The sequence below is a fragment of the Pholcus phalangioides genome, unplaced genomic scaffold (genome assembly GCF_987345545.1).
Source record: "Pholcus phalangioides strain wild (caught in Gottingen) unplaced genomic scaffold, Ppha-v1.0 ptg000004l_1, whole genome shotgun sequence".
NCBI classification, from domain to species: Eukaryota; Metazoa; Arthropoda; class Arachnida; order Araneae; family Pholcidae; genus Pholcus; species Pholcus phalangioides.
Genome location: NW_028301597.1, coordinates 46,919,134 through 46,944,486, shown reverse-complemented (window position 1 = coordinate 46,944,486; position 25,353 = coordinate 46,919,134). Strand labels below are relative to the sequence as shown.

Here is a 25,353-nt window from a genome sequence, read left to right as displayed (position 1 = left end):
TGCGACGTGCTGTAAAATAATTTCAGTGACTAAAATGTAAGGAAAGGAAGATTGAGCAGCCTTGGCCAAAATTATAGAGCAGCAGTCATGGCCCCCTCATGATCACTGCAGCAGAGCAACTAGGCTGGGATATTCTGTGAGCCCCCCCTACTACGCTTGACTTTTTACGAGTCCCCTCTATAGTGAATTTACAGCATGGGAAAGACAAAAAATGGTGAAAATCGTCCCGTTATTTAGAGCTCGAGCCTTGTCAGCCTCACCCTTTTGAGTGAAAGTCAAAAAACTTTACTAAACCAAAACAAATTCAGACGATTGTATTGCGACCCAGTAAATCAAATTGACTATACAGGGGGTCCTGTAAGTCCTATATCGACCTACATCTCATCAAGCGTTCGTAGTAGAGGTATGGTTCTAATTTAAAGAAACGATGAAAGTGCGTTCACGAATCACTCTGAACCCCAGTTTCAAGAGGTAAATGCAGTGTTTCATGAAATAATAAATCTAAATTTTTGTACGGGCCCTTTGTCCTCTAACTTCCAGTTTGAAAGTTGGTGCCCTGTATCTCCTCAGGCCAACAGAAAAAATTCCATGTTTCTAAGTGTCGCTGGTATTTAAATTCAAAAATCATCGGAGAAAAGTTGGGGAAAAAAACGGCATAATCTAACGGACAGCGCTCCTTTCCCTCATTTATGCTATTCTTTCCCAGCTTTTTTTCCAATTTTCGAACTCAAATATCTCAGCGAATATTGCATTTAGAAACACGGAAATTGTTTTTTTTTCTGTTGACCTTAGGAGATACAGGCCAATAACTTTCTAATTAGGAGTTAGAAAACAAGGAAATCGTATTAAAATTTAAGTTTTTTCTATTTAATTTTGGAACACACTGTATTTTCAATCTCAAAACTGGTAGAGGGTGATTCGTGAACACATTTTGAGCATTCTTTGTATTAGAACCATACCTCTACGACGAACGGTTGTTGAGATAAACACTGGATTAGGACTTACAGGACACCCTGTATAATAAAATACCAATTTTTGAGTCCAATCTGGTTCCGGAGGACCGAAAAGTAGAAGTGCACTTGCGCATCTCCAACCCCCCCCCCCACCCCCATAATTTAAAACAAAATATTAGTTACAAACCAAGTTTTTGACATTTTAGTTGTTCCAGATTCGTAACATGATAACCCTTCCTTTCTTTTTAGAAACATCATCCAGTGCGAACGAAGTATTTCCACTCGAAGTTACCGAACTCCAGCAACTCTTAAAAATGGTTAAGGATCTAATTATTTAGCTTCGGGGGGATCCAAATCGAATCATCGCACGATTAGCTCAGGATTTTTCCGAACTATGACTACATATCGGATCTGAAAGTTCCCTCGGGGGGAAATAAATATTTGTGTGGCATTTCATCTGTGATTCCCGACTTAATTAGCTGCTCTCTTGCCAAAAAATCGGGGATAATTGGAAACGTTCTCATATGAATAAGATAATGTTTGGTTGATTTTAACAAGACAATATATTCTTAGATAACATCCTGACTTTTACTTCCTCTGCATACTATCTGAGCAATAAGCTCAGCTACATGTGTGAGCTACATGGATTTTGACGCCGTTCTGCCATTCTAGTCTAATTTTCTTTACCACTCATTCCTCGAATTCGCCGCCCTGCGCTATAACCCACTCGACCCCACTCCTGTCAATACGTCTGTGTCCCTAAGTCACTCACATACTTGCAACACTTCTTGGTCATTCTTTTGTTCTCTCACTGACCTGGTATCTCATTCTCTAGGTAATTCCTCTGGTTACACACTCTATAGGTCACTCGTTTGGCCGACCAGGTCGAACGCTGCTCTGATCATACATGCCTGTACACTGCTCTGCTCGCTCACATATGATCACACAATCTTAGGTCACTCTTTCCGTCATTCGCATGAACACTGTTTTGGTCACTCAAATGCTTTCATAAGCTCGAGGTCAAACTTTGGCCACTCACAGACAAGGTATCTAGGTCGCTCCCATACTCACACATACTCTCTAGGTCATTCCCATACTTATACACTCTCTAGGTCACTCTTTCGGTTATTCACATGATTGCACACGCTCCAAGTTCTTCTTTTATCCAGTCCTATACTCACAACTCAATAGGCGCCACTTTTGGTCCCTCGCTTTCCTTTGGTTACTCTTTTGATCATTCAGATGATTGCATGTTCTTTAAGTTACTCTTTTTTTCAGTCCCACGCTCACGCACTCTCTAAGTCACTCTTTCCGTTACTCAAGTCCTTAGCTTTCTAGGTCACTCTCTTAATTATTCACATACTTGCGTACGGGTCACTCTTTTGGACATTGCTAGCAAATGATTGCACACAATTTTGATTGTTCACTGTCCCTCGCTCTCTATGTCACTCTTTCCGGCCATTCATATGCTCGCAAATTCTAGGCAACTTGTACAAAAACTAAGCCACTCGTTCGGCCACTCACTGACCTAGTCCCTAGTGATGTAGAAGAGTCGGATCTTCTATGGGCTACCAACAAATTTTCTGGGCCACTCTCTCCTCAAATTTGACGCCCCCTCCGAACTTGCCACCAGGGGCTATAGACCGCTATGCTTCCCTTGTAAATATGCTACTGTGTACAATATACAGCAGTGTAATGCATTCACAGATTTGTCATGTGGATGCTCGCAGATCTATGCACATGAAAGCTGTTTGATTTTCCTCAGCGAGAGAATTCTTATAACAAACTGACGATTACTTCTACCATAAACTTTTCAAGCCGTGATAGTGTAAATAAGGGGGGGGGGGGGTCCATTCACCTTTTCTAGAGCAGCGTTTGTGTTCATTAAGAGAAGACGGGCACTCGTATGGCAGGAAGAATCATAATTCAGGCGAGCATAATGGGAACTATGCTTAGCACATCCAACCAACTTTCTGGATATTTACGCTGATACGAACTTTGGAAAGGAAAGTTTGTCGTCTTCGCCGGGAAGAAGTGCACTAACCACAGAGACACAGCTATTTCTTGTCTTGTTAAAACACGCACAGTAGCCTGATGCGCTGATCTACTGTTGCCACCTGGAGGCTTATCACTGAGTTTAGGGAGGTTACTATGTCTCTTATCAGCACATCACGATACTGTGCTTACGATAAGGAAAGAAATAGTTGTGTCTCTGTTGTATAACATTGGTTGAAAAGTTCGCCGGATTCCAGGAGAACCAGGTATAGATTCCTGGATCAGAGACAATAAGCATTTGCTTGCAATGTTCATCAGCATCAATTATCCAGAAAGTCTCTTTCTTCGATGGGGCTGTAATGCTCGCTGAGAAAAACAACGACGTCTATCTCTATAATGAGAATTGCTCATTTACTCATTTCTGTCGCATCACGATCATTTTCTGCATATGAGGGCTAATTAGACAGGGACCTACAATTTACTGCCCATTCCGAACCGCAGCGTCCGAAATTTTGTCTTTTTTTTATATACTCACCGATAGGTTGGTGAGCTAACCCCTCAATGTGGGATTCCCTGTAGTAGCAATTATTTTCTGTGGTCATGTTGTCACCGTTTCTGTTGTACTCCCGCGTTAGGAAAGTTTCTGACAAGGACGAATCAGGTATCGAACTCGCTTGAACCATCCTTTAGTACTTTTTGCGAGTATCTCATCGACCTGGGGCTATCGCGTCCAATTGCTATGCACTTGTTAATCAGGTAGTTCAACTGAGGAGCGGATCACCACCTCTCACGAGCACTAAATGGAGCACTTCCTTGAGCTTTGGGTGTTGAAGATGCCTAGTTGAATTTTCAATCCGCTTTACAGTTAGAACTCGAAGCCGTATCATTCACTTTACAAAATAAGGAATTCTATGGATTTATACAAACACAAAAGACAAAATCAGGAACCAAAACAAGCAAATTGCCAAACAAGATGAATTGGGGGGGGGGGGGGAGAGGAAAAATGAAGAAAATATAAATACAGTCGACGCTCGTTAAACAACAACGGAAATGAACATTATATTCGGAGGTCGTTATATCGAAAGAAAAATCAAATAGGTTATTCGTTATACGAAAAAAATTGGGACTTACTCTACTGCTATTTGTAATAGAATGATCGCAACAGCGTAGGGTTATTATAACGAGCGTCGACTGTTTGTCACAGTCTTTATCTTGGCAAGATCTATCCATTGATATTATCGAATTTTATCTACTCTACATCAAATTGCTAATACAGTAAAATCCCTCTTAACAGACCCTCTTAGCAAATGAGATGTATTTGAAAATGTTTTAACTGTAAAGAACACTTTTTTTTTTGCCAGAATGTGATAATTTTCTCTCTTTCAATGTAAAAAAGCATATGCAGTAAAACCCCTCTTAATGGACACCCCTCAGATGCGGTCACCCCTCTCTTACGGCCAAATAATAATTTCTCCTTTGCATAATGAAACTAAGCACTTCGAAACCCTGAAGAAAAGATAAATGATCTTTGAATACTTAGCTATGAGGTGTACGGCCGCGTTGGCAAACCCGTTAAGACACCACTTGTTACGGCATAATACTGTCAGTCTTGTACCCAAACTCGAGGAAGTAGTAAGTACCTCAATGGAGATGAATTTGTTCAAGTTCTTTTGTGTTTCAAGACACATAAAAACGATAAGTTGGCAAACAACGAAGAGTCAGTAAATCGTCCTAAACTCTTTCGTCTTTTAGAGTAAATTGATTTGTAAATATAATGGTATTTGTACGTTTACTTATGGGGTGATACTATATTTTTAAAAAATGAATTGTATTATATTATTATTGATTGAAGTCGTTTCTATATTCGTCATTTTCATGTGAATGAATAATTGTGGAACGAATTATCCGAGTTTCCATTATTTCCCATAAGGGAGTTTGATTCGAATAACGAGTGATTCGGATGACAAGTATTTTATTCCATACCGTGTACCGCCCAGGTTTTATCGACTATTATCAATTTTAGCCATTGCCCTGGATGAGGGGGGCTGGGTGGTGCGGATGCATTTGGGGGACGTTGGGGGAGAACGAATTGAGCTCGTTAACCAAAATTCCACTGTATTGTGTAATTTTATCTTTGTTTCAATTAATTACATGATTGGCTAAATAATTTAAACGAGGTAAATTCGTTTTTATTAAGTTTCAAGCTTTATTAAATCACGAAATTGTATTGAAACATAACAACAACAATAAAAAGACACGGATTATTATTATTTTTTTCTCGTGACTTTCGCTTTCTTCCGTTATAATTAGATTTATCTTCCGCAAATATTAATTAATTCTTCAATTTGCATCTTGAGTTTTTCGTTCGAATTTAAAATTGTTTTATTTGGTGTGGTTTTTAGATTGCGTTGTGGCTGTTTTACCTCATTGTGAACAAAACTCTTAATTGATGCATAATAACGTTAAATTAATTCCCTTCGCTTCCTGGCAAATAAGATCGATTTTCATAGTTTGTAATAACGGTTTTAATTTGGAATTCTCTCTTCTATTTTATCCCTACCATATATAACGGGAGTTATGCGGAGAGACACGCCATGAATAGCGTCTATAATTCCTCAGTTATAAATGCAACCTTTTTTTTGGATGACGTGACGGTAAAGTTTTCATATTTGAGGCCGGTAATGTCAAGCACCCTGTTCGCGTGAAAAATAATCATCAAGTGTGAGTGTACTTTTTGGGTTCTTCAAACGCACAAAAATTTCTAAAAGCACGCATCTCTTAACGAACCAGAAACATTAATCAAAGTGGATGGTTTAGAAACACAAAATTTTCAGATTAACGTTCCAGAGAAGTAACCTATTTCTTGGAGTAAAACTAATGCATTGCGGCAAAAATAAATGTTAAAATGTAAGCATCGCACTTTTTTCATATAGGAAAAAGTGATTTATACTTTGATACCGTACATTTCATCACTTTGTATCAGTTACTGCGAAAGCTCAAAATTGGCGAGATCGCAAATTGGCCAGTTTCGTTGTAAGTTGTAACTGCTTTGGTCAGGGATATCCGGCCACTTCGCGAATTAACCGGCGAAATCCCGAATCATTACTGAAGATCGATTGGCGCGTTTTCCTCTTTGCGTAGAGTGCTGTTATAACCTTATTATCTTCGCCCACTATATTGGCAAATTTATCTCCAGATTTGTTAAGTGTTTGCAAATGAGATCTATATGAAAATTTTTTAACCAGAATCAACACTTCTTTGCCATATTATGGTGATTTTCGCTCCTTCAGCGTTAAGGTGCTTTATACAGCAAAATTCCTCTTAACGGACATCCCTCAAATGTGGTCAACCTTCTTTTATGGCTTAATGATTTCCCCTTGTATAATAAAAGTATGCATTTCAATCCCCTGATTAACGGTGACTCCTCTTTTACGATCGATTTTTTTTTTGTCCAGTCGCTGTCCGTGAAAGAGAGGTTTTACTGCTGTATTTCCTATTTGCTGAGTCCTGCAGCTGTCCGTTGCGCGGTCTGGTTCAGCCTGCACACTCTTCAAAGAAGAAAATTCACACTGTTTCTACAGTGGATAGGTATCCCATTTGCCCAGACTGCGAGTGGACTGTGGTTCGATTTCCCGTAGAGGCAAGTAAATTTTTCTTTGCCAAAAAATCATTATCTTCACATAACATCTAGTTTTCTGTATATCTTACATACTTGATGTTAAGTATTATACGTTCCTGTTCGTAGTAAATTTCTCGAGGATTATGTTTTTGAACAGAAATTTATAAACACCGCAGCAGATACAGGGTCCGTATTCCTCATAAGTTAAGGCGATAAGCAAAGATGAGGTTTTGGGTGCCCCCCCCCCTTATATAGCGTTCTTTGAGGCGTACGCAAACGCGGGGGGGGGGTCAGATTCCCCCTCTTGAGCCAAGATTATTGTGTTTTCTTCAGTGAAAAACGAAACCCCCATCTTAAGAATAAAAACAAAGTACCTCCCCAGCCTCAAGAAAATCCTGGTTGCGCCACTGCTTTAACGTATAGTTAATACAGGGTATTTTTACGTAGCAGTCACGTGTAGTTACTATTAAAATAAATGTTGAAGTATGCTATAGCACTTGTTTTGCATTTAAAAATCCAACAAGATGAGAAATTTTAGAATTTTGGCAGCCCTTAAAATTTGTGGGGCGTTGACCACATGTCCCGTCCCATTTGCTAATGCGAGAAACAGGCCCGGAGTAGATGACCAAAAAATGCGATTTTTTTTAGAGGCTTTGATATACGATTCATACAATAATTATTTTAATTGAATTTCTTTCATTTCGATACAAAAAAAAATCCATTCGTCATCCGCAATTCCTTCAATTGAGAACTTAATATGTTTCCTACTCTCTTTTTTTTTGTTTTGAAGTCAGAGATATGAAAACAGTTTTTCTTTCATTTCTTACTTTTTTGAAATAAAAAAAGAAAGGATTAATATTTTTCATCTCCGTCATTCGTCTCTCGATACGTAATCACGGATATTTTTCCCATTTCCTGTCTCATACCAATATATCAGCTTTCGCGAGTCTCCCCTGAGAGATGAATTACATCCCATCCATTTTATGAAATGAGTTCGATTCCAAAGGGAAAAACAAAGAATGCCCCTGTTGTCTAATGTTTGATCTAGACATGTACTTAAAGTCATTTTTATTCGTCAACTAACATTAATATCAAGTCCGTACTTGTCGATACCATCGTATCCACGAGAAAAATCTTGAAGCCAGATCCGCTTTTTTTAAAATCCCACTTCCACATACATAAAAGAAAATATTCAAACCCTTATTTAGACTCGCACTCTGATATATATATCCTATACAACCATATAAGTCTGTGTTCATTTAAGAGTTTAGATATTTTCTCGAACTTCTAGAAAAATACTGGACGAATCCTTCTGAAGTTTTTTCGGTCTTGTACTCACAATTGTACTCACTTACAATTTCCAGTGAAAATTTAGTTCCGGGTGTATTCAGGGAAATCGACAAAAAATCCATCAAGAAGAAGAAATTTATTTTCATTAGCTTTGTATCGCAATGAAGCTGCAAACGACTTGTAACTTCTACAAAATTATTTACCTGCTATTTCTAATGTTTTTGTGCATTTGATGAAAATTTCCCGTATTTTCATGAACAGAGAAATGAATGTTTCTTCAAAAAATTCTAATTTTAAACACACGTTTTTTGCTTATAACACAATCGGAGTTTTCTGTCACATTCTACAAAACTAACAGAAAATTTGACAACGTAAAAACTACACATGGTATCAAAATTTGAAGTGAAATCATTCGATATTTCATGAGATATGAGCAATTAAAATAACTTTTATACCAGTATTATTTTTATATCAATTTTTATATCAATATTTATATCAATATTTATATCAATATTTATATCAATATTTATATCAATATTTATATCAATATTTATATCAATATTTATATCAATATTTATATCAATATTTATATCAATTTTTATAACAATATTGATATCAATTTTTATATCAATATTGATATAAATTTTTATATCAATATATTTTAATATAAATTTTTATATCAATATATTTTAATATAAATTTTATCTTTTATAGTTTGTTTTCCAACTATACAGAGCTACAGAGCAACTTTTGAGAAATTTACAGTTGAATATCAAAATTGAGAAAGATATCAGTGATATCGTGAGCTACAATTCAAGTCATTTGCTGAAAGTAGCTAAGTGATAAAGGATTTTCCACAAAGTGATATTTCGATTATATTTCGTCATTTAATTATGAAAAGTTTTTTTTTTCATTTTGACACTATTCACGTGTGCTATGCTCTTACATAGCACCAGCCATGCATCTTCAGTAATTTGCATAAGAATCGAAAACAATCGATAGAAAGAATCGAAATATCACTTTGTGGAAAAACTCTTGTCATCTAGCTACTTTCAGCCAGTAACTGGAATTACAGCTCATGATATCGCTGATATCTTTCTGAATTTTCATGATTTCTAACTGTAATTTTCACGAAAATCATTCTAGTTGAAATCAAATTATGGGAAATAAAATGGATGTCTTTCAGGTGCATATGCGTACTTAAAAATTATTTCCCTTAAATGTTTATATCTCATGAAATATCGAATGTTTTCACTTCAAATTTTAGTATAATGTGTAGTTTTTAAGTTTCCAAAGTTCCTGTATATAAATTTTGTAGAATATGATCGAAAATTCCAATAGTTACAAGCAAAAAAACTTGCGTTTAAAGTTAGAATTTTTAAAAGAAACATTCATATAAGTACCATCGTGAAATACGATGCAATTTTCACGAAAATGCATACAAGCATTGGAAACATCAGGTAAAATTTTGTGAAATATACAAATCTTTTGCAGCTTTTTCTAATACAAGGTTCATCAAAAACATTTTATTGTCATTCAAATTTTCTGTCAATTCCTTTTAGATGCCATTTATGACCATATTTTCACTGAAAGGTTGGAGCACAAGCATGGGTTTACATAACCGAAATTTCAGTTCAATTTATCCTGTATTTTTCTTGAAGTTCAGTAAATGTCTAAACTCTTAAGTGAGAGCAGACTTACGGTTATATAGAGCATATTGTAGATGTTTTTTTTAAATGGTGATATTTATATTACAGCGTTTTTATTTGATACGATGGGAGTTGAACCGTTTTCTTTAGGTACAAGGCTTGACTCTCAGCTGAGGTATGTCAAAGAACCACTACCATCCCAGACATTTTAAAGGCTTAGGCGATGATTTATGACACCGTAACATAAATTATTGTCGGAGACACATTTCTGGTGTGATATGACGTACAATATATGGATTCGTACGACACGACACGTAAAGAAACGCAGTGGGAGGAATACAATATTATGGATTACTGCTGGGACGGGGGTATTCCGGAACTGAAAACGATGACACGACAATCGCACGCCTAAAAAATACATTGAGGTTCTTATATATACTTGTTTTTATGTATATTTTTTTCCATCATTTTTATATGAGTTACTCTATTTCATCCAAGAAAAATAAAAGTATTCCAATTTGGATCTCCCCACTCCCCTAACTATCTTATGAAAAATAGTGTCTACCTGCCCAAGATAAAGGATGAAGTTGTGAGTGTGCTTTTTATTTCACCTTCTCCCGGAATCGTTTCCGTGACACATTTCTGCATAAGAAATAGAAAATAAGATGCCACATTTTTCGATAGCGAAGAAGAAACAAAAAATAGGCCAAAACAATAAAATTGAAAAGCATTACAATCTCTATTTCTCTCTCGAATTGAAAAAGAAATAGTGCATCCTCTAAAGACTCCCCTATTTCGGCTGCCATCAAGGGCTGTATAGGAAAAAATGGTTCAAGGAGGGGGAAAAAGTATTTATCACCTAAGTGAAAAGTACTGTGTGTGTGTATATCCATATATATATATAGATAGATATAGATAAATGCATCTCCTTCTCTTTTTTTAAATTGAAATTCGAGAATAACGCAAGAGAAAAATGCGTTTCTTAAATAGAGTACCCAGACCGGAATATTTCCTGAAATGGATTCTGAATCAAACGGCTTTTTGTATAATAGGCCGAATAAGCAGTCTACGTGGTATTTGTTTAAAATCGGAGGAAAAGGTTTTGAGATAAATGCTGAAACCCTCTGTAAATAGTGTACCATGCTATAACTTCGAACACGGTATTACGATTAATCCAAGAAAAAAGTATTTGTTGAGTTGCACACCCGGGGGAAATCAGTTGTTAAATAATTTTTGATTGATAAAATTTTTTTTTTGGAATGGACTTCAGTTAAACTTTTAAAATAATTTCCAATTGATAAATTTTTGAAATAGATCATTAATTAATAATCTTTTAAAATAATCTTTAATCGATAAGACCTTTAAAAAAAAAGATTGAAATCAATAACCGTCTGAAATAGATTTTAACTGATACACTTTTTTGAAATAAATTTATTCGATCAAATTTTTAAAAAAAATTATTTGATAAACTTTTCGAAATTGCTTTTAATTGATAAAATTTTGATATAAATTTTGATTGATAAACTTTTATAATTTTTAATTGATAACCTCTCGAAATAGTTATTTTTTGATAGTGCTTTAAAATATATTGCTAATTAGTTATCTATTGAAATTGATTTTAATTGATAACCTTTAGAATAATTTTTTATTTATAACCTTTGGAATAATTTTTAATTGATAACCTTTTGAAATAAATTTAGTTGATAACTTTTCAAAAAAATGAGTTTAAATTTTTAACCTTTTAAAGTAAATTTAAATTTTAAACCTTTTAAAGTAAATTTAAATTTTAAACCTTTTAAAGTAAATTTTAAACGATAATTTTCTGAATAAATTTTCAATTGATAATTTTCTGAATTAATTTTCAATTGATAACCTTCTAAAATAGTTTTAAATCATTCTCTTCTGCCAACCTTACCAAAACGTCATTATCAGAAATCTTTTCCACCAGTTTATTCGCAGACGTTTACAATCGTTGCTTCTGCGACATTTAGAAATCATCGTTGTTGTGAAACTTTCAAAATCATTGTTACTGCACAATTTTCAAAGTCGTTATAATGCAGAAAATAATCTTCTAAAAATCATTTTTAAGCAGAACAGCATCGTTACCTAGACTATTTTGCAATAACGGTTTCCATTTAATTTCGAAACTCTCTTTCTCTTCCGGGAATAATATTATCCGCATCATATTTCAATGTCTTTTTAAACTGTGTAATACTCATGGTTTTAAGATAGATTACATAAGTTCTATTTTCTTCCCACAGAACCTATATACAGGGTGTCCACTCTTATCGCTGTCCAATGGCTGTTTCCTAAACCGTTCGTTTTGGAGACAAATTTCAATTAGAAAAAATGTTCCAGATGATGTCACCCATTATCTTAAATGCCGTTCAAATGAAAAAAAAAATATTAGTAAAGTTACAAAATTTAAATTTTAAAACCGTTCCCTTCCAGTAACCGTTCCAGTAAGAAAGTTGTTGCCCTGTCTCTCCTGAGGCCAACAAAAAAGTTCCATGTTTCCAAGTGAAATATCCGCTGAGATACTTGAACTTAAAAATATTCAGAGAAAAAAAGGGGGAAAGAACTTGTAAATATATTTAAATTCAGAAAAGGGGAAAAGTTGAGAAAGAGCAGCATAAACTAACGGAAAACGCTATTTTCCCTCATTTATACATATATATCTCAATTTAAATATATCAGTGAATACTGCATTTAGAAACCTGCAAATTGTTTTGTTGGACTCGGGAGAGACAGGGCAACCAACCACTTTCTAATTTGAAGTTAGAGGACAGGAGGGAACGGTTTTAAAATTCAAATTTTGTAACTTTTTTATTAATTTTTTTTTCGTTTCAACGACATTTTCCAAATGATGAGCGACATCATTTGGAACGTTTTCTTCTAAGTGAAAGTTGTTCCCTAAAACCAAAGGTTCATGAAATAGCCTTCGGTAAACGATAAGAGTGGATACCTCGTATAGTGCATATAATTCACATTAGTAACTAAAACAAAACTCAAAAAGGCATTCTAAATATGATACGGATACAATTTATCACATAAGACAGAATTCCAAATTAAAACCGTTATTACAAAATATGAAAATCGATCTCATTTGTGAGGACGTGAAGTGAATTAATTTAACTTTACTATACATAAGTTTGTTTTATCGAAAAACCACACCAAATAAAACTATTTTAAATTTGGACGAGAAATTCAAGATGCAAATTGCAGAATTCTTTAATAGTCACTGAAAATAAATCTGATTATAACGGATGAAAACAAAAGTCTCACGAGATGAAAATATTCTGTGAATTTTTATTATTATTATACTTTTAATAAAATTTCGTGATTTAATAAAACTTTGAACTTAATAAAAACGAATTTATCTCGTTTATATTCTTTAGCCAATCATCTAATTAGTTGAAACAAGGATAAAGTTACACAATACACAATTAAACGAAAAATTTTGGTAATTTTCGGAAGAACAAGCGCAAAAATAATTATCATTATTTGAAATTCAAATGGAATTCAGAGTAAATGGCATTATTTGAATGCATTTTCTTTTTCTTTTTTTTAATGTTACCAAGACCATATATTTTTAGTACCGCTCGTTACGAGAAATGAATAAAGTTCCAGGGAGAAGAAAATATGCACATGAAAACTGCATCCGGAACGGCCTTTTTTTTTGCCGCCCGCAGACGAAGCTAAAATTGTCCAGTCGAAAAAATTTCTAGAGCAACATCAACATCCAATGAGAATTTTTTATTATTATTATTATTTTGCATACTTTGCTATGAAACAAACAAGAGTGAAAATTTAACTTTGAGATGGTGATTTGACCGTCGAAAAGAACCGAAACGAAAACTACTCGTGAGTTTATCGTTCTCATAAATTTAGGGACATTCCTTTTTTTTGCTTCTCTTCATTAAGGAAAATATTTTCAGCCTCATTTCCCGGGATTTAGTTCTAGAAACATTTTTGTTCCTCTGTAAAATCCCTTCTTCCCATGTTTTGAAAAATTTCATATATCTTCGTTCATGCTAGTATACTAGCGGTACACAAAGAACAGTTTGTCTGTCGCTTTGAATATGCATATTTTACAGACTTCTTATAATTTAAGTCGGTATTTAATGTAATGCATGAAAGGACGCGGTTATATTATTATTATTATTATCTTTAGCAATGATAAAAATTTCGGAGTTAGTCGTAAAGCGCCAGCGATGTGCTTATTTTCAATTGGTTTAAGGAAACTTGGTCCTCAACGTTTCATTCCCCAACATTCGATCGCTCACTGAGTCTTTAACTCACTCGGTCACTCAATCGCATGTCCACTCACTCACTTGATCTCTCATCCGGGCACTGACTAATGCTATCGCTCACTCACTCGGTCTGGCTGAAATGTTCGCGGAAAACGTCATGGGGGGATGAAATGTCAAAGGCGAATTTTCCGGATCCCATTTCCCTAACACGTCTTTTTATTGTTGTTACTTTCAATTAAATTTGGTTATTTAATAAAACTCGAAATTTAATGAGACGGAATTCACCTCGTTTGCATCCTTTAAGCAATCATCTAATTAAATGAACAAGGATAAAATTACACAATCCACACTTAAAAGAAAATTTTTGATAATTTTCAGAAGAGAACAAGTGAAAGAATCATCAATATTCGAAATTGAAATGGAATTCAAAGTAAATTGCATTATTATAGTATGTATTTTTTTTTAATGTTACCAAGACCGTATATTTTTAGTACCGATCGTTATACGAGAAATGGATAAAGTTCCACGGAGGAAAAAATATGAAATAAAACTGCATCCGGAACGGCTTTTTTGCCGCCTCCGGACGACGCTGAAATTGTCCATTGGATAAACTTTCTGGAGCAACATCATCATCCAATGAGGAATTTTTTAATTTTTTTTTTCATTTTACACACTTGCTCCGAAACAAACATTAAAACATGAGTGGAAAATTTAACTTTGTGATGGTGATTTGACCGTCGAAACGACCGAAACGAAAACTACTCCTGAGTTTATCGCTCTCATAAATTTATGCAAATTCCTTTTTTTTTCTCGCTTCTCTTCATTAAAGAAAATATTTTCAGCCTCATTTCCCTGGACTTGGTTCAAGAAGCACTTTTACTCCTATGTGAAATCCCCACTCTCCCGATATTCAGAAAAATTTAATGCTCCTTCTTGTATACTATGTACTAGCCGAACACAAACAACAATTTATTCACCGCTTTGAATTTACTCATTTTACTTACTTACTTATCATTTATCTCGGTTTTTAATGTAAATGCATGAAAAAGGACGCGGTTGTTATATTACCATTATCTTTAACAATGGGAACAATTTCAGAGTTTATGGGAAAAGTGTCAGCGGTATGCTTATTTCTCAACACGTCTAATAAAGCTCATTCTATGTATTACAAAGTATTCTCAATTTCGTAGTACACGCGTACTACTGTGTATTTTATCAACCCTACTTCATAAGCATCCCTTTGGGGAGATGGAAGTTATTTTTTCTCATCACAACTTAGCATCAAAACACATCAAAGGAAGCCACTTTCTGGATATTAATACCGAGATCAACTTCTCCGCTGGGAACCGAACCTTGATCAGAGTCGCTAACAGGGGGAGCGCCAGGCTCAGCGCCAAGTGTGCGGCAGGTGCGATTGCATCGGGCCCAGCGTTTTGGCAGCCCTCGAATAAGAATTCCTGTCATAAATTCTGGAATTCTGAATTTACAAGTAAATAATTCCGGAATTTTCATGAATTTCTGAAATTAATTCTTTTATTTATTTTGAATTTTCATGATTTTAATTCTCTGAATTTTCGATTCCCCTCTCCCACAGAACATATATAGTTTGGGGCTAAGGGATGCTGAAATTATCAAGACGCCTGTGCCCCTCTATTATTTTTGCACCGGGCTCCACGTCTGTTAAGGACGGCCCTGACCCTGATCTTCTTACAATCTTGGCAAATCGCACTGTTCTATATTCTTACCACCTGAAGGCTTATCACTGAGTTCAGGAAATCTATTAGGTCTCTACACTGTGCATCATCACGCTACTGTGCGTGTTATAATAAGATAAATAGTTGTATCTGTGTGGTGTATTCGTTGGTGAACTTGCGCGCGATTCCCGATGGAGACAGCAAACTTTTCTTACCAAAGTTTCTCTCAGTATTTTCATATCTACCCAGTTTCTTTCTTTCTTTCCATTCCTCTGGGAAATTTCTAATAAATTGGTACACGAAGGAACGTGTTCTTTACCTGCGAACGTGTTCTGCTTATATGCTCGGGAACATACTGATTCAGAGTTATGATTGTTTCGTGTTAGTTCACAGAAGTTAAAGATCTTTTGATGAAGAAATGGGACCATTTAAGTATTACGTCAACATAAATTTAGACATTTTTTGACTTCCCTTCCCCCTTTCAGCAAAATTTCGTCAACTTTGCCCTCCTCTTAAAAATATTGGGCCCGAGTCTGGTCCGGCCGTCCATGTACGGTCCCTTTCAGTGTACACGAGCTCCAAGGAAAGATTGAGAGATTCGGTGCCTCTGTAGTCTAGTGGTCTAGGGCGTTCACCCGGAAAGTGAAAGGACGTGGGTTCGATTCCCCCCAGGGGCAGTTGAATTTTCTCTCTTTCCAAAATATATCTTCGCAACATCCAGATGTTAAAACCTTCGTAAATCACTTTTCTTTCCAAATATTAGTTTCGGCATAACATCCAGAAAATTCTCATATATTTCGGACCGAAAAAAATACCATCTCTTAATACTACACGTTGTTCGGAAATTTTTTCTAATTTGAAGTATACCTCTGGGATCAGCGCTTCCAAAGTAAAATGCCTTTCCCCCCCCCCCCCACCCATTTGCTATGCGCCCTGTTCATCAAGTAAAATAAAATATACGGAAGAAAATTTAGTTTCAAAAGCTCACGTGTTATGAATTCTTCCCCCTTCCCCGTGTCTGGAATTAGCAACCATGATTTACAGTATATACTTAAATGACTCGGACAGTTTCATACAGTGAGATAAATTTATGTTCTCATATTTGGAATCACATCACACGTACTTTTGGTAGTAAAATCTGCAAAATACAGCGAAACACAAAAAATATATCTAACTTATACATAAAAGGAAATATTTACGGGGGAAAAGAAATTGCGCGAAATCTCGAATATACCAAAAAAAGAAAAAAAATCACTACTGAATTAAATTCCGTGCTCATTAAACTTCTTTTCATACTTTACACCTGGGAATATAGAACTGGATTCTTTCCCTACTATCTTCATATACAATATAATATATATATTTTTTGATTTGATATATGCTAGCAACTCCTTGCGTGACATGATTCCCAAGTAATGATCCGTATTTTATTTTCAAAGATTGTAAATGTCTTCTTTTTTTTTTAAATAAAAGATGTTATGCCCTCACGCACCGAGAGATAGAAAGATATTATATTCAGTAAACACTGAAGTTTCTATGGGAATATAGATCAGGAAATTTCTCTTTTCTCATTTTGCTTCTTCTGTAAAATACAGGATGTCCCGTAAATTCGTAAATAGTTTAAAATTTCCTTTGAATGTGGTTTGTGAAAAAAAGTTTTTCACAAACCACATTCACGAAAGGGGAATTTTTACTTCTTCTTTGATATAGAATAGAAATTTAGTTCAAATTTTTGTCGATGGAGGACGCTGCACTATTGCACATTACAGAATTCTGGACATGAACCTTTCTGCAATCTCTTCTGTATTCGAAACGTTCGTAAAGCTGCAGCCGGTGATTCGTAGCCGAGGTAAAACAACCTCAACTGCTTTACCTACTAATGTTTAAAAAAAATCAAAAACCTAATGGAAGCGTTAGATTTAGGGAAATTCAGTAATTGGCTATTAATCCAACACCTTACATTTTATAGAAATCTGTTTTGCATATTTCCAGTGATTTGCCAACGTGCAGCGCGCTCTATTGACAAAAAAATTAGAACTAATTTTTTTCCCCTGTTAAACAACACACGCACAGACACACCCCTTCGAGAGAATAACTTTTTCGCAACATCACATTCAAATACACCGATTACTTCAATTTATATGAATTTTTGCGCTGTTTACCAATTTATGGGACACCCTGGAAAAGAAAACATGTTCACGTGTCTTGTATCGGTTTTTGCTACATATACGGTATATTGAGAGAGATAGACGGTTTTTTCTCAGCCTAAATATCAAAGGAAACATGAATATTCTGGATATTATTCCGAGGGGAATTCGGAAATAAAATCCATCTGATCTCCACCGGGACTCGAACCCAGGCCCTCTTGCATACCGGGGAAGCATGCTACCATCTAAACAACCGGAAAAACGATCCTTCCGTCGTCATTTCACGCACTATGGCGTGAGTCGCTGAAGTAGAGGTATTAAGCCTGGTATTCCTAGGAGCAGGTTTCTACAGCATTTTCAGCGTGAAAACGCTGATTGGTTTGGTCAAAAAAAACTTGAATTTCAGGTTTTTAACCAATCAGCATTTCCACGCTGCACACGGAGCAGAAATTTTACTCCTAGGAAAACCCGGCTTTAGAGGCGCTAAGGAAAGGCAGGGTCGTATCTCCAGTGGCGTAGATGGTAGCATGCTTGCCTCGTTCACAAAGCAGCATGGGTTCGAGTTCCTGCGAAAACCAGATGTCTTTTTTTTTCCGAGTTCACTTCGGCGTAATATCCAGGAAAAAAATATATCTGTTTCTTTGATATACGGTATATCACTGATGTTTCTCCTATGATATTCAATGGAGGAATTTGAAAATAATAAATAATAATGAAATAGTAAAAATTATTCAAATAATTTATCATTCACATTTAATTAGATTGTGATTTTAAATTTACATCCTCCTTTAATATAATATTAATTATTCCCTCTACAAATTTTTTTCTCTTTCTCCATCCTTTAAGTAAATCCAATAATTATTTGCGATAGTGAGACAGATAATGTTTCTCAGTCCAATAGGTGAAGGCTTCCAATAATTATTTGTTTAAGAAAAATACTTTTGAGGCTCTTACATGCATAACAGTGAGCGTAGTAATTACGAATTCGTAACTTTTCAGGAAGAAAAAGGTATACATTCATGTTTTGAATGTAATTTAACATGCTTTTAGTGGATGTCAAATTTATTAATCGGTAAACATATCTGCACGTGACAAGTCCATTATACGCAAGAACGCTGCTGCTGCTGCACTATTTAAATAGTAAATGAAATACGCGTGATAAATATACGGAGTTTTCTCGAGACGTTATGAAAAGACTTTGAAAATGTTCTTTGAAAACTTTTTAGTATTTTCAGAAAAGCTTTTGTAAATTTTCGCTTTAATGTTCGGAACTGAACAAAGCAACTTCGAACGAAGAACATTTTTCTTTTTTTTCTACAATTCATTTGCATTAGTCATTGTCAAATTCAATAGACATTCGAAAAATCAACTTTGATGAATAAAGATATGTTGTATTCATATTTTTTTTTTATCCGGTAAATAAGCAGAATTTTGGACTAAATATACAATCACAAGAATAACCTGAGATTGATTATTTTGCAAGAATTGTAGATTCAATGGATGATGTAATATAAACGAAAAATATACAGGGTTTTTTTTTTTTTGGTTGGGTGTACTGACGAAAGATTAAATTACATTTCGTTTGTGGGTGAAAGACTAATTTAAACCTGGATGGGTTCGAGATTATTGCTTTATCATTCTAGTGATCACTCTCAACGAAGGTTCGTCAGTCTTGCTGACGCTTGATCATTTTCACCATTCTTGATAATTTTAATCACTTTTAATGAATCTAACACTCTTGGTCATTCTTAATGAGCTTAACCTTAATCAGTCTCAAATTGGTCTTCACGAATCCCAAATGTTCTTGATTACACTTGATCATTCTTGTTCAAGTAACTTTGATATCACTTTCTTGATCATTTCTTCTCAAAATGAATCCTAGTCACTCTTCATCATTCTTCTAAATGAATCCTAATCCTTCTTGGTCACTGTTATTCTAAATGAATTCTAATCACTCTTGATCATTGCTATTCTGAACGAATCATGATCATTCTTGATAATTACTTTTCCAAATGAATCCTAATCACTCTCGATCACTCGTATTCTAAATTAATCTTAATCAATCTTGATAGTTTTTAATCATTCTTAACACTCTCGATCATTTATAATGAGCTTTAATCACTCTTAATCATTTTTAATGAGCTTTAATCACTCTTAATCATTTTTAACACACTTGAATCATTCGCGTGATCAATCTTATTCTAAATGCATTCTAATCACTCTTGATAAATTTCTAGTCACTTTTATTTTCTAGTATATTAATTTCTTAGTTACTCTTTTGTGCGATAGCATTTTATAATTCTTTATGAATTTCAATGGAATTTTGTCATTCTTAATGAATCTTAATCACACTGGATCATTCTCAATGAAACTTTATATTCCTTCATCCCTGACAATCCTTGAGTGTGTGTGTGTGTGTGTGTGTGTGTGTGTGTGATCTGGATAAATCTCAATCATCTCTTCGACCAATTCTTATCGATCATTTTTATCACTTTTGATCACTCTTGCTAACACAATACGCTCTTTATCACGCATGTGATCATTCAAAATAAATATTGAAACACCGTTGGTTTTAATGGTTATAGATGGTCTTAATATAATCCTTGATTATCTCTACCTCACTTAATCCTAATTGATCATTTTCATCACTTTTGATCATTAGTTGGCCTTAAGCATATTGATCTCTTGATCTGGTAGATCTCGATTTCATTAAAACTGTGTTATTTATTATGATAATTATTTTTTCTGCACTCCCCATCTAAAAGAATCTTCTAATAACCTCTAGAATTGAGAACCAGCTCTCTGAAGAAAGAAAGAAAAAAAGAAGTCATAATTGAAGGACAGTTTTTAGTCTTTCTCATCGAAATTTCAAGAACAAATATTTTCATTATAACTTCAGGCTTCCGAAGTATTTTTGAAATAAAAAAATGGTAGTTGTTTTTGCAAAATACAGTATGTTTATTAAATTACTGCAAGTGACAGTCGGCTATAAAAACCATTTTTCTTTATGAAACAGGTTATGAAGAAAATAGAAAAACGGACCAAAAAAGTTCTAATATATAATAAATAGTATATGAAGCGCGCGATTTGAATTTCAAATATAATCAAATATTAAACGAGTTTCCAGATATTTTTCGAAAGTAAGTATATTTTCGAAGTAAGAAATCCAAAAATAATGTGAGATCATCTCCCGGGAAAAATATCTTAAAGGATAGAATTTTTCTCAGGATTTTTACGACACCCAATTTTTGATTTAGAGGGGGAAAGAGAAAGAGTAAAAGCTAAACTATGCAAGCTTTTTATAATGAATTTTCCTAGAGATTGTATTAGAGAAATTTGAGGTGTAAATTTTCCGAAAGGGAGGATTACACACATCAAGATTGATGCAGGGTGATTCTAAACTAATGATGAAAACTTTTTATAATGAGTTCACACAGAACCATCCTGTATATACGTTTGTTCTCTGTATGGGCAGAGGTGGGTTTATGGCTTTGCTGTGGGCTACAATAACATAGACGCTTGTTCTCTAGGTCTCTATTTTGGCCAATCGCATGCTTGCAAACTGTTTTATCGCCCACACGCTCTAGGTCACTCTCATTATTGCTCACCGACCTGCTCTCACGCTCCAGGTCACTCTATTGACCACTTGCTGGTCAGGCACTTGCTCTCTACACCATCCTTTTGGCCGCTCACATGCGTGCAAACTGTTCCGGTCACTCTCACGTGCTTGCAAACTGTTCCGGTCGCTCTCACGTGCTTGCAAACTGTTCCGGTCACTCTCTTGTGTTGCTTGAAAACTGTTCTGGTCTCTCTCACGTGCTTGCAAACTGTTTTGCTCGCAAACTCTTTGGATCACTCTTTTGGCCGCTCACTGACTTGGTCCCTTGATCTCTCTAGGCCATTCTTTTGGTCACTTACATGCTTGCAAATAGTCTAGGTCAGTGTTTCTCAATCTTTCTGAAAACAAGAACCAGTAAAATGTCTGAAACGATGTGACGGACCACCTGTGTCCCTCCCGTATTACAGAATACTCTTGTAATTTTCGTTGTTCCGATTTTTTTTGAAACATTTAACCCGTTTTTCCAACGCGATCCTTTTATTTGAACTTGTAATATTTATTAAAGAAGTGAATACACACAACGTTTTCATAATATAAATTGTATATGATAATTATGGCAAAAAATTGTAAACATTTTCGTCTTACATATTTGTCAGGTTTTACGTTTTGTCCTCAGATTTCTTGGAATTGTAATAACGATAGGTGATTGGTCCTACTTCTGACAATCTTTTCGATGATAATTGGCAATGTCCTGTATTTTACGGATTATTACAGTATTTAAAATCCAAGTTAGCCGAATTTTATTTTTCTCAATGAAATATGGTCGTCAGATGATTTGAATATTTTTTTCATGACTACGATTACACTTTTGTTTACTGCGATTTGTGGCAGCTCTTTATTTTTACACCCTTCAACAATTTCAATACTAATTAGCAAATTGCATTTGAAGCAATAAATTGCAATTTTTGGGAAAATTTAGTGATATCCCGTTTTATTACTTAATTTCCTGCATTCCTTTTAATGATGTAACGTGAACCTAAGTATGAAGGTATAATTTTATTTGCACTCATATAGATATTGCTAATATCAATTATAATGGGTGAATAATTTTATCAAGTCTGCCTGCAGACCACCTATGCCATCGTCGCCAACCATAGGTTGTGAAACGCTGCTCTAAAGGTAACTCGTTTGACACTCCCTGGTCTAGTCCCTATCTTAAAAGAAGCGGATTTATGGTTTTATCGCCTGTGAGCACAACAAATTTTGTCGTCCTCCCCGAACTTGCTGCCCTGGGTTATGCCCGCCATGCCTTCCTGTAAGTACACGCCTCTGTATATATGGGCCTAATTCCTCCTTGGTGACAAATAAGGTATTCCCCCATAGGGGCTCCAAATTCAAATTACCGTAACTTTCTACATCTAGTTGCGCGAATCAAACGCGAATTCCTTAATCGAATAAGAATTAATTATTAATGAATGAAATTCTTTATTCCTCATCTAACTCGATCAATCTGATTTGTTTATTGGATTTGCATTGCATGTATTCAGTTATAATTATTGTTATGAATATGCATTTCTCCGATCATTCCCCCAAGTTGCGTACATTCATTTTTATGATATAGTAATTAACAAACTTCTTAATACGAGAAGCTTAGGTGTTCCATTATTTCGAGATACAAGATACCAATAAATTTACCGGATTAATCGGATTATACCATTGATCAACGAAATGCAAACTTATCCGTAAACGTATACAAGCAATGAATTCATCGGAGCGTATTGTTTTTATGATTATTTTCAGATACGATGAATGTCGTTGTTATTCAAATGCAATTATCATTCAATGAGATTATTACGATGAAAAAATTCTCTTATAAATATATAATATTAAATATCTGAATATTTGAACATCGATAGCTTTTTTAGAGTTTTGCGTAAACCAATCTGGTGGTCCGTTATATTATATATCCATAATCAACCTACCCAATCATGTAGTTTAAATTTGATAGTTTGAAGTTTCGACTTGTGTTTCATCTCTCTAAAGATGATGATGGTCAATCACTTGAGAAGAAAGGATTACATGGAGAACTTGGTAGTTTTTTCAAAATCAAAATAGAGGAATAATCAATTCCATAAAGCTCTAAAATCTTGTTCGTAAAAATAAATTGCCCCAAAATGCCGAGACTATTCTCCATCTTTATAACTTATGTGAGTTAGCTTATTATGTATGTTAAATATACTTATCGTAGAGTATAATGCTAAATACTTGTCATTTATTTTAAAAAAAAAATTAATCATCAAATAAATTCTCCCGAAATCAATTTTTACGCTCTTTTCTATAAAATATTTAAAATACACGACATTTAATAATTCTTACGCTTAGATGTGTTTTTAAATGGAAGTCCGACATCAAAAAGCGCTGTTCAGTTTGTTTTTTGTTAAAACCCCTCACTCCGATTCTTGTTCATTTAACATTTTTGTAAAAAATTTCTTTTGATAGCTCTTTCGATTAATATTAATAATTTTAACTTACGTCTAAGGGGCCTTTCACACGGTGCGGTTGCGGAGGCGTACGCGGGTCCGGAAGAAGTTTTAACAATTTGTATATACTGAGCCTTTCAGACGAGGCGAAATTCGCCCGCAACTTCGAAGTGTTCATGCGGGTCCGAAGATTTTTTTTTTTTTTAAAATTCTTTTGAAAATATTTCAAGATATTTTTTCCCATCGACTACTTGTGAAGATCGAACTGAAGGTATCTTTATGCCCCTATTCTGTGGGGCTCTAGATGAAACCACCAATGAATGGCTATGAACACTGAATCAGGAGTGAAGGAGAAAAATAATTACAAAAATTGCGAAAAAAATAGTTTTTAGGCACGAATTTAAAACTAAAGATCTTTAGTGCTCGTGTGAAAGGATATGCGGATGCGTGTTTGCATCCACAATCTCCGTGTGAAAGGGGACCTAAGAGGACCTTTATATACTCATTGGAATCGGGCTGATGTCTGTTAAATTGAGTGAATAAGTAGCCTCTCCAAGTCAGCGTTTCTCAATCTTTCCGAACCCGAGGACCAGTAAATGTACATAAAAGAAATTGGCGGACTACCTGTCTCTTCATCTGAACAATTTTTCTTGTACACTATATTTTTTAACTGTGATTTGTGTGTAGCAGTCGTTTATTTCCCCACACGTCAGCAATTTGCATTTGAGGTAATGAATTGCATTTTTTGGCAAACTTTAGAGATATCCCGGATTTAAGATTGCATTTTTCCTCCTGATGTATGGTGAACCTACATAGATCATTGTTACTACATGCTATATTTTAATACGTCATTACATGTAACGTATGAAGGTATAATTTTTATATAACTCCAATATCGTTATTACTAATAGGCTTATCAACCACAATGGTTGAATAATTTTTTCTTCAGTTAGAATAAAATTATCAAGTCTGCCGGCGGACCACCTACACCATCGTCGCGGACCATTGGTTGAGAAATGCTGGCAGTAAATCGATCGAATATGAATAAAAAAAATATAATCAGAGCAATAAGTAAAATAATGAATATTTGATTGATTGATTGATGACCGCTTAAAGAAAAAGTAGGTGAAAAAAGTTATTGATCATACGAATGGCTATTGGACAACGTGCGCTTACGTCAGAGGTTTCCAAACTTTCTTTTCTATAACTCCCTTCTTCAGAATTTTTTTTGTTCTCATTGCTCTGAACTTAAGTAAACCCATAGGATCCTATGTTATGTCCAGTCTTCATCTCCCCCCTTAACAACCCCCCCCCCCCCCAGTGGGTGATATTGCCTACTTTGGAAACACTGGCTTATGTCATGGTTAGAACCTTTTCCTTCCGTGTAACGAGAAATGGAGGGGTCAGTTATGCAACAGTTATACGCAGGTATTTATCAGACATCCTATAGTGTTTCTGAAAATTACAAGAATTCTACAATGCATAAAATTATACCGAATTCTATAATGTTTTTGGGATGAAAAATAACATGGGATGAATAGGAAAACAATTGGAACACTTCTCGAACGGGTCGTTATAATGAAACTGTCGCAACAACACATGGCCGTTATAATGGAACTGTCGCAACAACACATGGCCGTTATAATGGAACTGTCGCAACAACACATGGCCGTTATAATGGAACTGTCGCAACAACACATGGCCGTTATAACGA

At 34.9% G+C, this 25,353-nt stretch overlaps 1 protein-coding gene and 1 non-coding gene across 3 annotated transcripts in view; one reads left to right on the top strand and one right to left on the bottom strand.

Moving 5' to 3' along the window:
• Positions 1 to 25,353, bottom strand: part of LOC149087721 (uncharacterized) — a 468,106-nt gene that overhangs the window by 135,251 nt on the left and 307,502 nt on the right. The window lies entirely within an intron of this gene.
• Positions 16,057 to 16,130, top strand: TRNAS-GGA (transfer RNA serine (anticodon GGA)). The gene has a single exon. It is a non-coding gene; the product is annotated as a tRNA-Ser (tRNA).